Genomic DNA, 13610 nt, shown 5'->3' on the forward strand with positions numbered 1-13610 from the left:
GTTCTGGAAGTAGAACATAATGCAAAAGCCGGTAATTTCAGTATCCAAAGGCTTTATCAAACCTTTATTGAGTGTAGGACACATTAAAACACTATATAAAATTTACCTTTTGGCATTCAGCGGTGACTCAGTAATTCATTAGTTTAAAAGTTTTAACTGAGTTCCAGCTCTTGGTAAGTGATCGAGGCGAATTTCGTCGTCAGTGGTTTACAACTCGCTTTAAAGTTTCCACCTCACTCAAAACCGCAAGAGGGATAACAGATGTGACCCTTATAGTATTTAAAAATGCCAAAAATACTAAATTCGACAATCTAGCACTTTCATTATTTCAAAAATTTGCAAGCAATGGATACATTTTCTGTAAAAATGTTTTTTACAAAAAAAAATATTTGAAGAACAACAGCGCTCAACTAATAGAAAACTGATATATTGAAATGCTTAACCTATCTAAACGATACTTAAATACATATTTTCTAAATTTAATACTAAAAGTACAAACAAATAAACGCTTGTATTCTTCCATGAAACGTAATTCTATCTGAAATTATAACAGGTTCTAATCAAGCGTAAGAAACTAAGTTATAATTGCACACTGTACTACAACTGGACTTTCTAATTGGTATTTGCGTTTCCATTTGATAGTATTTGAGGTTTTCTACATAAAATCACTCGTTAACCTTCATTCCAGAATTTCGAAAATATTATCATTTTATGTCCATATTTAAATCACAATTATTGACTTTTTCTAAAGTGACAAACTTTCATTTCACTTTTCAAATTTTGTATTACTGCCCTCTATGATGGCATGAAATATCAACATATCACATTCAGTTGTACACAAATAGTAATGTAACAACAATCGGTTGTGTTTGTATTGTTTAAGTGCAGCTTAATGATTCGACGATTCGAGAAATAAATGTCAATGCACGTAATTTCAAAGTTGTTCTAAGTGTAAAGGAATGGCTTTTAACTACCCTGAGGATTTTTCTTACAGGTCATTTTAAGTTTTTTGTCGAGTTTATTCCACTTTTTTTAACATTAATCCATATATCACTTTAGAACCAGTATTTACTTACAATTAATTTAATCTGGATTTGTATTTCTGTAGCGTCAATTTCCCATAAAAACAGAAATCATGTACAGGTTATCCCACAGGTCTGATGGAAAAGGTTGCCGTTCCCCGTAAATATTTTTACATATATATACTAGGATAAAAAAAATTAAATATTTAAAAAATTTTAGTTAAAGTAGAGTCCGCCAAATAGTGAACATTGACTTCCTGCTTCCAAAAGTAGTATTGGACCTGACCTGAAATTTGTCCAAATTTATTGTAATCAATTTTTTTAAGTTATTATTAGGATTAACTCTAAGACAAAACAAACCTAGTATCAAAAGAAAGCTTACTAAGCGACAAGTTTAAAAATGTTATAAAGTACAGAGTGCCCCATGCGAAGAACGACAAGACATAAATTTAATCGTCCATTAAAAATCGACAGAGATGGCAGACAGACAATAGACGACAGACAACAGACAGACGGAAATGGCAGACTACTTTTTGGTACTCTCGGCGGCATGAAACGTCGAGGAAACATGAAAGTAGCAAGACGCCCGATGGACTCGACTACAATCGTCCTTCGTTTACGCTCAGAAAGTAAAAAGTAGTCGCCTGCACAAAAAAGTCCGTAAACTCACCCTTAAAACGTTCTAATGGATCGACCATGTGCGAATTGATCCAGAAAATTCACCCCTAAAGAAAAATGAAGCAGTCTCCTGCACAAAAAAAAAACACAAATGAGCAGCAATCAGAGCGAAAACTAGCCCTCAAAATGTTCTGAAATTTTAACAATTTCCCTTGTTATTTTCCCATAAGAATAATTCAGAAGCCCCCTTCATATAACTACTGTTTGTAAAAACCCTTTGTTTGTAAAAACCTTTTGTACGTGGCATCGGTTTTTTCCCTTTTTTGAACAGAATTTAAAGCTTTAAAAAATCATAGGTGTTCCATTTAAAAAATACAATTTCGGTGGGTAACTTTTAAAAGAGAAACCTTGGGTATTTGAAAATAATTATAAATTGTAACCCTTAATGAGCTTAATTATATTGCACAGTCCTCGTCATCAGACTGTTGGGACATGTCACCTTATAATAGTGAGGAAAATTATTGTTCACAGTATGCTAGGAAAAATTTAACACGGCAAAATTTCAGAGAAAATAGAAAAATGAAAATAAATAATAAAACCAGGTAACCTTTAGTTATCTGCACAAACATATCTACAAAGTGAAAAAAACTGACATTAGTAAAAAAATTAATTATTCACTAGAATCGCAACAAAAAATAGTTGTCAAATTAAAACACTACTAGTTTCCAGTATATTTTGCGGTCAGGAAATTCCGATACATTTCTAGAGACAAAATAATTTTAGCAATTAGCATAGTATATTATTTTTATGTGGCCATAGCAGCATCCGGAAACTAGCACAAAAGGTTTTAATAATTTTTAGTAATTAATGATTTAATATCAACAGATAAATCTCATAGCTGGTGAAGTGATTGAACAATTGAAAGTTGTTTACTAATTGCATAAAATTTTCGCCTTTGTTGGATATTATCGGTGTGTACAAATTAAAAAATCACTGATGACGTAACTATAATGACCGAGAACCGTAACGGCGAAGATTGAAATATTTTTAAGTGTTAACTCTTTAACTCCACAAATTTAGTAAGAAAATACGATAAATGGATATTGAAATAGCGAGTGCAAGTTCGTGCTATGACGTCATAACGGGAAAAATACAATCAAAACTAATTTCCTAATGTAAAAAATAATATAACGAGGGGAACATTGTAGCATAATTATCATAGAAAAATATTGATGACGCCTTCATTTACCAAATCATCAATTTCGTTCCTGGAATTTAACAACTAAATCCAGTGGTTCGAGTGTTTCTTCTTGAAATCTATTTTACAGAAATGTGCACTAGACTTAAATCAAGTGTCACGCTAGAGAACTTTATCAGCATATAAAATACGACTTCGCAGAATGCGGCAACATGATGGTTAAATCAATTTAAAAAACGAATTGGTATTTGAATATGATTATAAAAATCAATGAACGATAAAAATTGGCATTAGAAATCTGCACGAAAATAAGGTATAAATTTTGTCTAAACACTTATTGAGATGCATGATGTCGATAAAGTAAGGCAGCGTTGTGAAGCTTTCAAAATAACAGGTGTTCTGATAAGTGTTGTTCGGAAATTAGGCTAACACTACGCGATAATATAACGGAAATTAACGTTATAACTAAACAAAGAAAGAAAACATTTTTTTCGCAATTAAGGAGGCAAAGAAGTGGCCAAAATGGAACGAAATGCAATTAGCAGGTATTCGTATAAAACCCTGAGTTTAATCCAGTACACTTCTTACTCGTGTTAGCGTCCTGAAGTGAAAACACGATTAAATTATTATCACTGCTCAGATCTTTCATGTGATCCGGATTACGGACATCATCGTGTTATATCCGACAAATTATAATTCTAGGATTAACTTTAAAAGAGGAAATAACACTACAGTGCGCCTGTAAAGTACGTCACTGCTATTAATTAGAAAACGTTTTTTTTTATTTGTTTTGTGCTGTTGACGTGTGCTCCTATTTTACACAAATCTCGTATTAAAGAAAGAAGGGAAAAAATTGCAGCCCCAGGATCCTTTGACCCACATTCACGGGTCAAAGCGAAGCACAGGACGTCATTACTACTAATTACTCTCTAGTTTGCGAAGGAGAGAAGTACCAAGTCATTAAAAAAACACATCGGGTACAAAAAGGCATTGTTTTCTCCGCCATTATGTTAATCGTTAATTATCAACAAGTTCGCAGCACAAATATTTTCGAAAGGAAGAGAAATGATTAAAATATTAGATGGGGTTCAAGGTTGACGTGGTGTTTGCGCGCCGTCTGAACAAAAGAAAAATGACGCGAATTTAATTTAGCGACAGACAGTGTTAGAGTCTTCATAGACTGCGAAAAAATCCCTTAATAGGATTAGCCCGAGTAAATTATGGAATATTACGAACCGAAATGAATATCCGGGCAATTTATCACAAATCATCAAAAAGTCTTCTTAGCGAACACGATTAAGTAGGGCTTTTACGACGAAAACTTCGGATGTGTCAGTTAATAAAAGGTGGAGGGATTAGATTTTGTGTGAAGTGATACGCAGCAGGCAGGGATTTTTTTCTTTTATAATCAAAAACTAAAATAGGCTGCGGTACGTGGAAGAAAAGAGAAAACAGGAGGTTTTTGTTGGAGGATAATATGTGATGCGATAAAAACGGAGTCCTGTAAGAAAACTGAAAAGTTCAAGCTGAAGCTGAGTTTCAAATAAAGTTTGAATTGTAGAATTTCGTACGGCACAAATTCGCAAATACGTGTCAAGATTTGCGAATTTGACGACACACAGTCACTAGGGCGACCCGGAATGCATTCTAATTAAAAACATGTAAAACTTTGAACTCCCCTCGTCTTTGTGGTATCACTCTTTCTGCGTACATAAACTTCCTGTTGACCCTGATCTGGTTTTGCATACTCTTATTGGCCTCTCCAATATGGTGAAATTAACGTTACAATATTACGCCGTCATGTTTGCAATATGTGCCTAAAATACTTTGTTTCTTTCTGAGAAGTTTTTATTATATTCAAAGATTTCTTCTCAAGCCAAAAAATCGGAGAATTCTGCGTTAAAAGCAACACTTCAACATTATTCATCACGTTATATGTCTATTTTGATGGATTCTTCCCGAAAAAAGTTTTCGTTTTACCGTAATACTTCTCGCAATAAAAACATAACGAAGTTTGCAGTATTTACAAGTTTAATATGTTTAAAATGAAATAAAAGTATTACTGATTGAATAAAAAAAATGTAAGTAATTGTAATATTATCTAAATGAGCAAAAGTTCCACGCGATTTTTAAATAAAAATTAAAACAGATTATTTTTGAAACTTGGCTCGGTAATCTTACATAAACCACTCTTTTGCAAAATGTTGACTCTCCACGTTGAGGTGGTACCAATTTATAGAAGCACGTAAAAACTGTTACACTGCAAACCAAACGATGCTAATTTTACATGTGTTTTCTCTTTACTTTCCTTTAAAAAATCTATATTGCAGTCTACACCTACAAATAGATGTTTGCTCTCGTGAGATATGCTAAGAATTTCTAAAGTGTTAACAGGAAGAGGTGCATAAAAATAATTACAATATAATGAATATGTTGATTACATCAAAGAAAAAGAAATTTTTTACATATACATATATTGTTATGCATAGAGACATATATACATGATTATGCATACCATTTTTAAACAATAATTAATTACTGAGCGCCACCTTGGTTAAAAATTTTAAATGAGAGGGGAAATAAAGAGTTAGTAACATCTGATCACGCTCTTCCGATTTCGAGTGCAAACATATGTACGTCTTTTGTTTATGAATGCCAGAGTTACACGTTAATGGAAACAAATGTTATTGCTTGTGAAACAAGTGAATACAATTAAAATAAATACAATTCGTTTCAAACTAAATATTCAAAATAAACTCCATTTACTTCTTTAAACTTTAGCAGAAATGTAAATAGTTTTTGCGTTATCTTCTAATCGTTTTTGTTAAATCGTTTAAATTATACAGTAAAACAGGAAGTTAATTATTTAATGGATCTAATCAGTCGTCTTGATTTTTATCTGTTCTCGATTTCACGTTTAATTATATAATTGCAGTTTACCAGATCGTTCAAAACATGTTGAACTTTCCAGGAGATGAAACCCTTTGTACCATATTGTATATTTCAAGTTTGCAAGGAAAAACCTGAGATTTTTCAAAATTATGTATGTGCTCCATGAATGTTATCTTGTTTTTTACACTTTATTCAGCGTCGAATTATTTTTAAAAAGTATTTGTTTATAGCGTTTATTCCTTGTATTTGTGTTTTCCAGACATTGTAAGTAAATCTCACTTAAAATTTATGACATTAAAGAAGTTGTACCAAAAATGAAAATAATTGCAAGATTGTGTAATTAGTGTTTAGAACTATTTATTGTTTCCCCCACTATAAATGTTCATCAAAACGAGTATTCTTGCTCGTTTCCAGGGTTGGATTAAGTAACGGCGTCCGGTAAAACTGTTTAACATGTTATTTGTTCAGTACTTATTAATAATAAATCGACATTTTATCAGTTGCTTATATACCCCTATTAAGCAAAATACTTTTTTTAACTACTAGGACCCAGTATCTGAAACTATTCTTTCCTGAACAAAATGCCTAAATGAGCAAACTATTGCCGAAAAAATTATAAAGCCGTTAGAAACAACCGAAAACTAAATTCCTGGATACAAATTTAGAGAGATTAAAACTTTAATCATTCGAACAACCAAAAAATACCAACAGTCAAGATATGGAACAGTCTTGAAAAAGAACAGGTAAATATTTCCCACAACTCTCGACAACCAATCTTTTGATATACCTACACAGTGTCCCAGATCAAACTCCACGACGGATAGAGATATTGAAATTGTGTAAACGCCGTTGTTTTCAGCTTTAGGAAGGAAGCTAATTTTGTACAATGCAATTATGATATCCATTGTCGTCGCTAATGCAACGCAAACTTATATATTTTTTTTAATTGTAGTGTCTCCACTGTCACCCTGTTATTACAGGTTTTACAGACCCAGTACTACGCCAAAAATTATATAGTCGATGAAAAAGTAAGAAAAGGTAAAATATGAATTAGGGTCTTCTAAACGGAAGAATTCGAGGCAATAAATACCAACATTATCTAAACTATTCGAACTATCGAAGTAATTAAAAATCAAGTAATGACAGTGTCAACGGAATGAACCAACTCCGTTATCAAAATTAAAGATGACCACCGTTGACGACTGCGTTATTGTATATAATTACAAAAAATAAATAATGTAGCGTCCTTAAAAATGTTTAGATATTTTCGAATCCGGCACTGAACTTGCAAGAATAGGAGCTTGTCAGTATACAAACATTTATTGGGATTTACGGTTCGTCACGTTGTGAAGGGTGCTAAAAGTGAATACAGAATATTGGTGTCATTTTCACTTATTTCTGTCCGCACACACGCATCTGTACTTAAGATTGAATAATTTACACATATCGGAGCCTCACGGACTGGTTATTGTAAAAATTTAAAATTTATAGGATGCAATTTTAGGGTGTGTCCTAGAACTTGCATAACTAGTTCCATTGAAATTATGGTAAAAATTAACCATTGACTCAATGATTACGGCGTATCGACTAAAATTTATTTAAAAAAAAATTGGTCTAAAGAGTTTAGACAGTACTTTCCTCGCTGTCGGAAACGTGACGACTGCATGTCTACTATGTTTTTTTTCGCAGTAGATTTCATTTTTTTTTTTAATCACCCGGTATATGCAAATTCAAAAAATATGAATGGAATGATAAATTACAAGTACAGACTCATCATAGTTTGTATATTCTAGATAGGATTTATTCGGCAAACTTTTGAGCTGACGTCATCAGTTTTTTGTAGAAGATAACCAAATATACAGGGTTAGTCACGAGAAAATTACTTCTGAAAATTATTTTTACGCAACCCAAAATACTAATACCCTGTACCACTTGATGCTATCTGAATTTAAAATGAAATGCCTAATCCATGATAGCTTTGACTTTGGCAGTGTCACTTTGACGTTAGTTAATTTTTAACCTTTTTTTTTTCATCGTTTACTCCGTTCTATAGCCTCATTGGATCGTCGTACCTCCATCAATCTGCGCTATACTAAAGCGGTAAGTGCTTTACCAATATAGTTCCCCGCTAATGTACATGTGTTAATTCGCCATCTCTGCGTCACTTAGAGCGTCTTCGAAGTGCAAATCTGCAGCCTCTGGGCCTCTTCGAACACCCATTTACAAAAAAACCGTAACATCCCCCCCAACATGCCCAACATTTTCAACAGTTGTAGTAGTTAAATTATTTACTTACTTTTTTGAGTTTACGCTATACCCTTTAAATAAAATGTCGTAAAAGGAATTTTTTGAAATAGTTTTCTGACTAATCGGTTGCAGAAGATCAAGAGGCGCTTGAAGCAAGCCCTGACAAATTTATTAACGGCGCCAGCGGAGATCTCCGAATAAATACGGTACCACCATGGACACTCGCATAACCTCGTTTTCCACAATTGTTAAAATGGCACTACCAAAAGTGCCAAAGTCAAAGCAATCATGGATTAAGCATTTCATTTAAAATCCAGTTAGTATCAAGTGGTACACGGTATTCGTATTTTGGGTTGAGTAAAAATAATTTTCAGAAGTAATTTTCTCGTGACTAACCCTGTATTTTGACTAAAAATTTATTAAGCTCTTTATAACCTTAAAACATTTGCAAGATTTCAAAACATTCGGTTCTGGAGTTCCTGATTAAATCAATAAAATACATTTCCCATTCATTATTTTTTTTGGGTCACCCTGTATATGCAAATCCAAAAACTATGAATGGAATGATAAATCACAAGAAAAGACTCATCATATTTTGTACATCTTAGATAGGATTTATTTAGCAAAATTTTGTGGTGACGTCATAAATTTTTTAGGGGGGATGAGCAAATACATTTTGATCAAAAACTTACCATGCTTATGATAACTTTAAAACACCTTCAAGATTTCAAAGCATTCGGTTTTGTAGTTCCTGAGTAAATCAATAAAATAAATTTACGCATTCATTAATTTTTTTGAGTCACCCTGTATATGCAAATCCAAAAAATATGAATGGAGTGATAAATTACAAGTACAGACTCATCATATTTTGTACAGTTTAGATAGGATTTATTCGGCAAACTTTCGAGCAGACGTCATCAATTTTTTGGAGGGGATAACCAAATATATTTTGAGTAAAGATTTATGATGCTCTTTATAGCCTTAAAATATCTGCAACATTTCAAAACATTCGGATTAGCAGATTCAAAATTAAATTGCAAAATGTTGTTTTATAATTTTGATTTTTTTTCCAACAATCTGGACGTTTCGGGTAAAACCTCAATTCGGAGTCGTGAACTACATGTTTAGGACTATGTTATTTTATACAATTTACAACCCATTTACTATGTACAATTTTGAAGTGACGTCATCGCATTAGTGGTGGAGATGATTAGACAAATTTTGGTTAGCGTTTTGCCATCTACATGATATTCCTAATATAACTACAAAATTTCACAACAATCGGTCCAGTACTTTCGGAGATTATCTCTCTAATAAAAATCCGGGACGGCAGACAGACAGACAGACGTACAGACGGACAGACAGACGGAAATGGGAGATCTATTTCTTCGTCTTCTAGGGGTCATGAAAGATCGAGAAAACGTAAAAGTAGAGAGTCTGCCGACGGACTCGATTACAATACTTCCTTTGCTTACGCTCAGGAAGTAAAAACTGATGACGTCACCTCAAGATATCATTAAATTGAAAAAATATGTTTCTAAACGCAATGTTGCTAATGTCTTGTTTAAAGAAGGTGAATTAAAATGTCCGTCTGATTAACGTTATATTACACTACTAAATTTACAGATTTAAAAAATTTCGTATCTTTTTTACTTCCCGAGCGTAAGCAAAGGAAGTATTGTAATCGAGTCCGTCAGCCGACTCTCTACTTTTACGTTTTCTCGATCTTTCATGACCCCTAGAGGACGAAGAAATAGGTCTCCCGTTTACGCCTGTCTGTCCGTCTGTCTGCCGTCCCGGATTTTTATTAGACAGATAATCTCCGAAGGTACTGGACCGATTGTTGTGAAATTTTGTACTTATATTAGTAATATCATGTAGATGGTAAAACGCTAACCAAAATTTGTCTAATCATCCCCACCACTAATGCGATGACGTCACTTCAAAATTGTACATAGTAAATGGGTCTTAAATTGTATAAAATAACATAGTCCTACACATGTAGTTTATGACTCCGAATTATGAAACAACATTTTGCAATTTAATTTTGATTCCGCTAAACCGAATGCTTTGAAATCTTGCAGATGGTTTATAGTTATGATAGGCATAATAAATTATTAATCAAAATATATTTACTTATCCCCTCCAAAAAATTGATGACGTCAGCTCAAAAGTTTGACCAATAAATCTTATCTAAAATGTACAAAATATGATGAGTTTGTACTTGTGATTTATCATTCCACTCATATTTTTTGGATTTGCAAATACAAGGTGACTCAAAAAAATTAATGAATGCGTGAATTTATTTTACTAATTTAATCAGGAACTACAAAACCGAATGCTTTGAAATCTTGGAGATGTTTTAAAGTTATCATAGCCATGGTAAATTTTTAGTCACAATGTATTTGTTCATCCCTCGCTAAAAAATTGGTGACGTCACCTCAACATTTTGCTGAATAAATCCTATCTTAAATGTGCAAAGTATGATGAGTCTGCACTTGTGATTTATCATTCCGTTAATATTTTTTGAATTTGAGTACATAGGGTGACTCAAAAAAAAAATCATTGTATTTCAGGAGCGAGTGAAGTTCTGTCGAAACTTTCGACCAATTTTTTATTTTTACTGAAAAATACTGTCCGATATACATATGATATTGATTGTAATTCAAAACAAGAAAAGTTCAGTGAAAATTACTACAAATTTTTTAACAATAGCATTAAATTTAACAAACAACAGTTCAGACAATAAAAGGACTGAGCAGATAGGAACTCAAGATTTATTTGGCACAGTGAGATTTTTGACTGATGAGAAACAAAAAATCTGGTAATCTTTCACCACTAAGCTTGAAGGAGCACCACAAAATATGTATGTATCGAAAAAACACAAAAATCAGAAAGTTTCTGTCACAGACCGAACGGAGGATGAAATAATAATGAGATGAAAATGGAGGAGTATTCAAACACAGAGATGGAACAGCGATCATTCTACTTTTTTCTGCCGAATAATGTCAGCTGCAGTGCGAATTTGTTCATACTATTTATGGCCTGCAAACATTTACACCTGACATAAATTTGCAAGCAATTATAGAATGGTAGACCCGAACAATAAATTTTCACCGATATTGTACTCCTCGTTGGTTTCAACTGGAACTTTTAACGCAAGAATTGCGTTTCTAATAAAAATCTAATTAGTGTTTTCTTCTTCACGGGACACGACATTTCATTAATGGTCGTCGGCCATGATGACCTTGAAAATCATCAAGTAAATACGGCGATTTCTCTAAATGAAAATTGGAAATTTACCAAGTTGCGAACCATTAAAAGCAGACTTTGAAGTAAATTCCTCAACATTAATCCCGAAGCGATCCAACAAACTCGAATCAAATTTATGTATTGTACACACATCCCACAGAATAGATTGTGTCCATTATAACTAAACCGTGCAAACACAAAGCGTTTGTAAATGTTGGTTTACTCTCAATGCACAAATTAAATTATTTCATTAAATATGTTCGGATAAGTAAAATTTCATCAGAACGAAAATTAAATAGCACATGCACCGATGGAATTATAGATAAACACGAAACTAATAACTAGTAACGCCCATAAAATTACAAATCCATCGTTTTACCCTTTCGTAATGATTATTATTATCTGCAGCGATTCGGCGATGGCAGATAACGGCAGATCATGCGCTCGACCTTGACACGCCTGACGTTTATATCGCCGAACGGTAGAAAGCGCAGTAGTGAGATGTAATTTGACATTTGTCTTGTCAAATTAGATTTTCCCGATTAACCGGATGATGGCTCCCGCAGATAGCAGCCAAATACAATTACTATTGAAAAGTGTACGCGAACGCGCGATTTCGCAACAATGATGCTAGTCATTTTTGTTCGCAACTGGTTCACCTACTTAATGATTAAGTGAGAGTTGAAGTCCCCGCCACACAACGCCACTTAGCGATAGATGATCGCGAACACTTAAGGTCGCGTTCTCTGAATGAAAACAGCGAAAAATCGTCTTCCTCCCCGCGATAAGTGGCGAGCGAAGCGAGCTCCACGACCTTGAAACGGTTACATACCGCCAAATATACAGATTTGCATTGTTGCACAACGCAGATCCTATGCACAGGCTGTCAGGCGGGACGGTAATGTACGTATGGCGTGACTTGACGTCGCAATCTCCTAATTGCGAATATTTCAATGCGTTCTGTTTTGACTCCCAGCTGAAATATGGCGTTAATATTGCGAAAATACTCCCATCCTTAGAGAGACGACTGCTCTGGCTGGATGTTTGAATTAAATTTTAAAATCGATAGTTATTAAATTTTCATGAAAGGAGCTTGCTAAAGAGACCCGGAAAATAAGCATGACTTTTATGGCTCAGTTGGTTCGGTCGTATCCGAAGAAGATAATGCCAATGGAGAGAAAAAATTCACATTCGATGACCGCAATTAACGACTTTTACGACTCTACCCTTAAGAACTGCTCAACCATCATTAATATCTCCGTCGTAATCTGCGCGCAGGCGATTTTTCATTCGACGACGTGATGGCGGAGCTTTTATGAACTGGAATTGTCAAAATAAGAAAAAAATATGCGACGATAAAACTTCCCCACGAAAATCAAATCGAAAAACGATGTGAATTTCCACAAATGAAAGTTATTACTAATTACTTCACCTCAACACTAATTGCTTGGTAATTTCGTGAATACGCCCTAATTATAAGTTTCATGGACACTTTTTACCTTTAACACTTACGTAATTGGTCTAATTTGTTAAATGCCAAATGAGATTCCGTGATAAATTAAAGCAGAAACGGAAAACGAGACAATTTCGTAACCGACACTGTGGGATACTTATCAAATCTTGACTCCGTGAAAAGACGTCGTTAAAGGCGGGGTTTACAAGCTTCAAAGTGCCTACTCTTCTTTGTTTCACTTTTTTCCCCACATTTTTCTATGTACAAATTCTAGTACACTCAAGCATGAAACGCACCCTGTCAAAAAAAGGGTACAAAACGGAGGTCAATTCCCCCGGCTTAGAACTATAAAAACCAGCTCTATAAAGCCCTCTTCTTCTGACTTCTCTTCCGCTTCATTTATTCGCTCTGAACCTCTCGCTGCTGCGTCAAAAACTGTTCCGCTCCGACTGTAAGTATATGATTATGAAGTTTGTAAACATCCACTCTTGATCTTGCGAATCAAGGTTGGCACTTTAACGGGACACGTCATCTCATCCCGTTAACACAGCCTCGATTAATTCCATTTGTTCAATAATTGACCACTAATGTTGAAGCATTCCTTCAAAGGCAATGAATCGAAATCGTCAAAAGTGATAATCACTCGAAAGCAACGAAAACGTCCTATCATCAATAAATTACAACCGAATTCTAGGACGCTCGTATTATTGATGAGAAAAATTCAAATTCTCGACGGCATTATTGACCCAAATCGAGCATCATACTTGAGTAGTTTCAAAAAATGTTTTACAAGTACACTTCCTGATGATGATGGAACGTTCACTCTATAACCTTAAAATTGAGATCTTTCTCTTTATTACTGGAGTCTCTAACAATTATGTCAGCCTTGCTAATTATGATTTTGTTGTTTCGAATTGACCTTCCGGAA

At 33.9% G+C, this 13610-nt stretch overlaps 1 protein-coding gene across 1 annotated transcript in view; it reads right to left on the reverse strand.

The window, feature by feature from the left end:
• LOC135125903 (complexin) overlaps positions 1-13610 on the reverse strand; it is a 256204-nt gene that overhangs the window by 222563 nt on the left and 20031 nt on the right. The window lies entirely within an intron of this gene.

Source organism: Zophobas morio, unplaced genomic scaffold, assembly GCF_036711695.1.
Source record: "Zophobas morio isolate AGI-343-1 ecotype UQ-CSIRO unplaced genomic scaffold, CSIRO_AGI_Zmor_V1 ptg000009l, whole genome shotgun sequence".
NCBI classification, from domain to species: Eukaryota; Metazoa; Arthropoda; class Insecta; order Coleoptera; family Tenebrionidae; genus Zophobas; species Zophobas morio.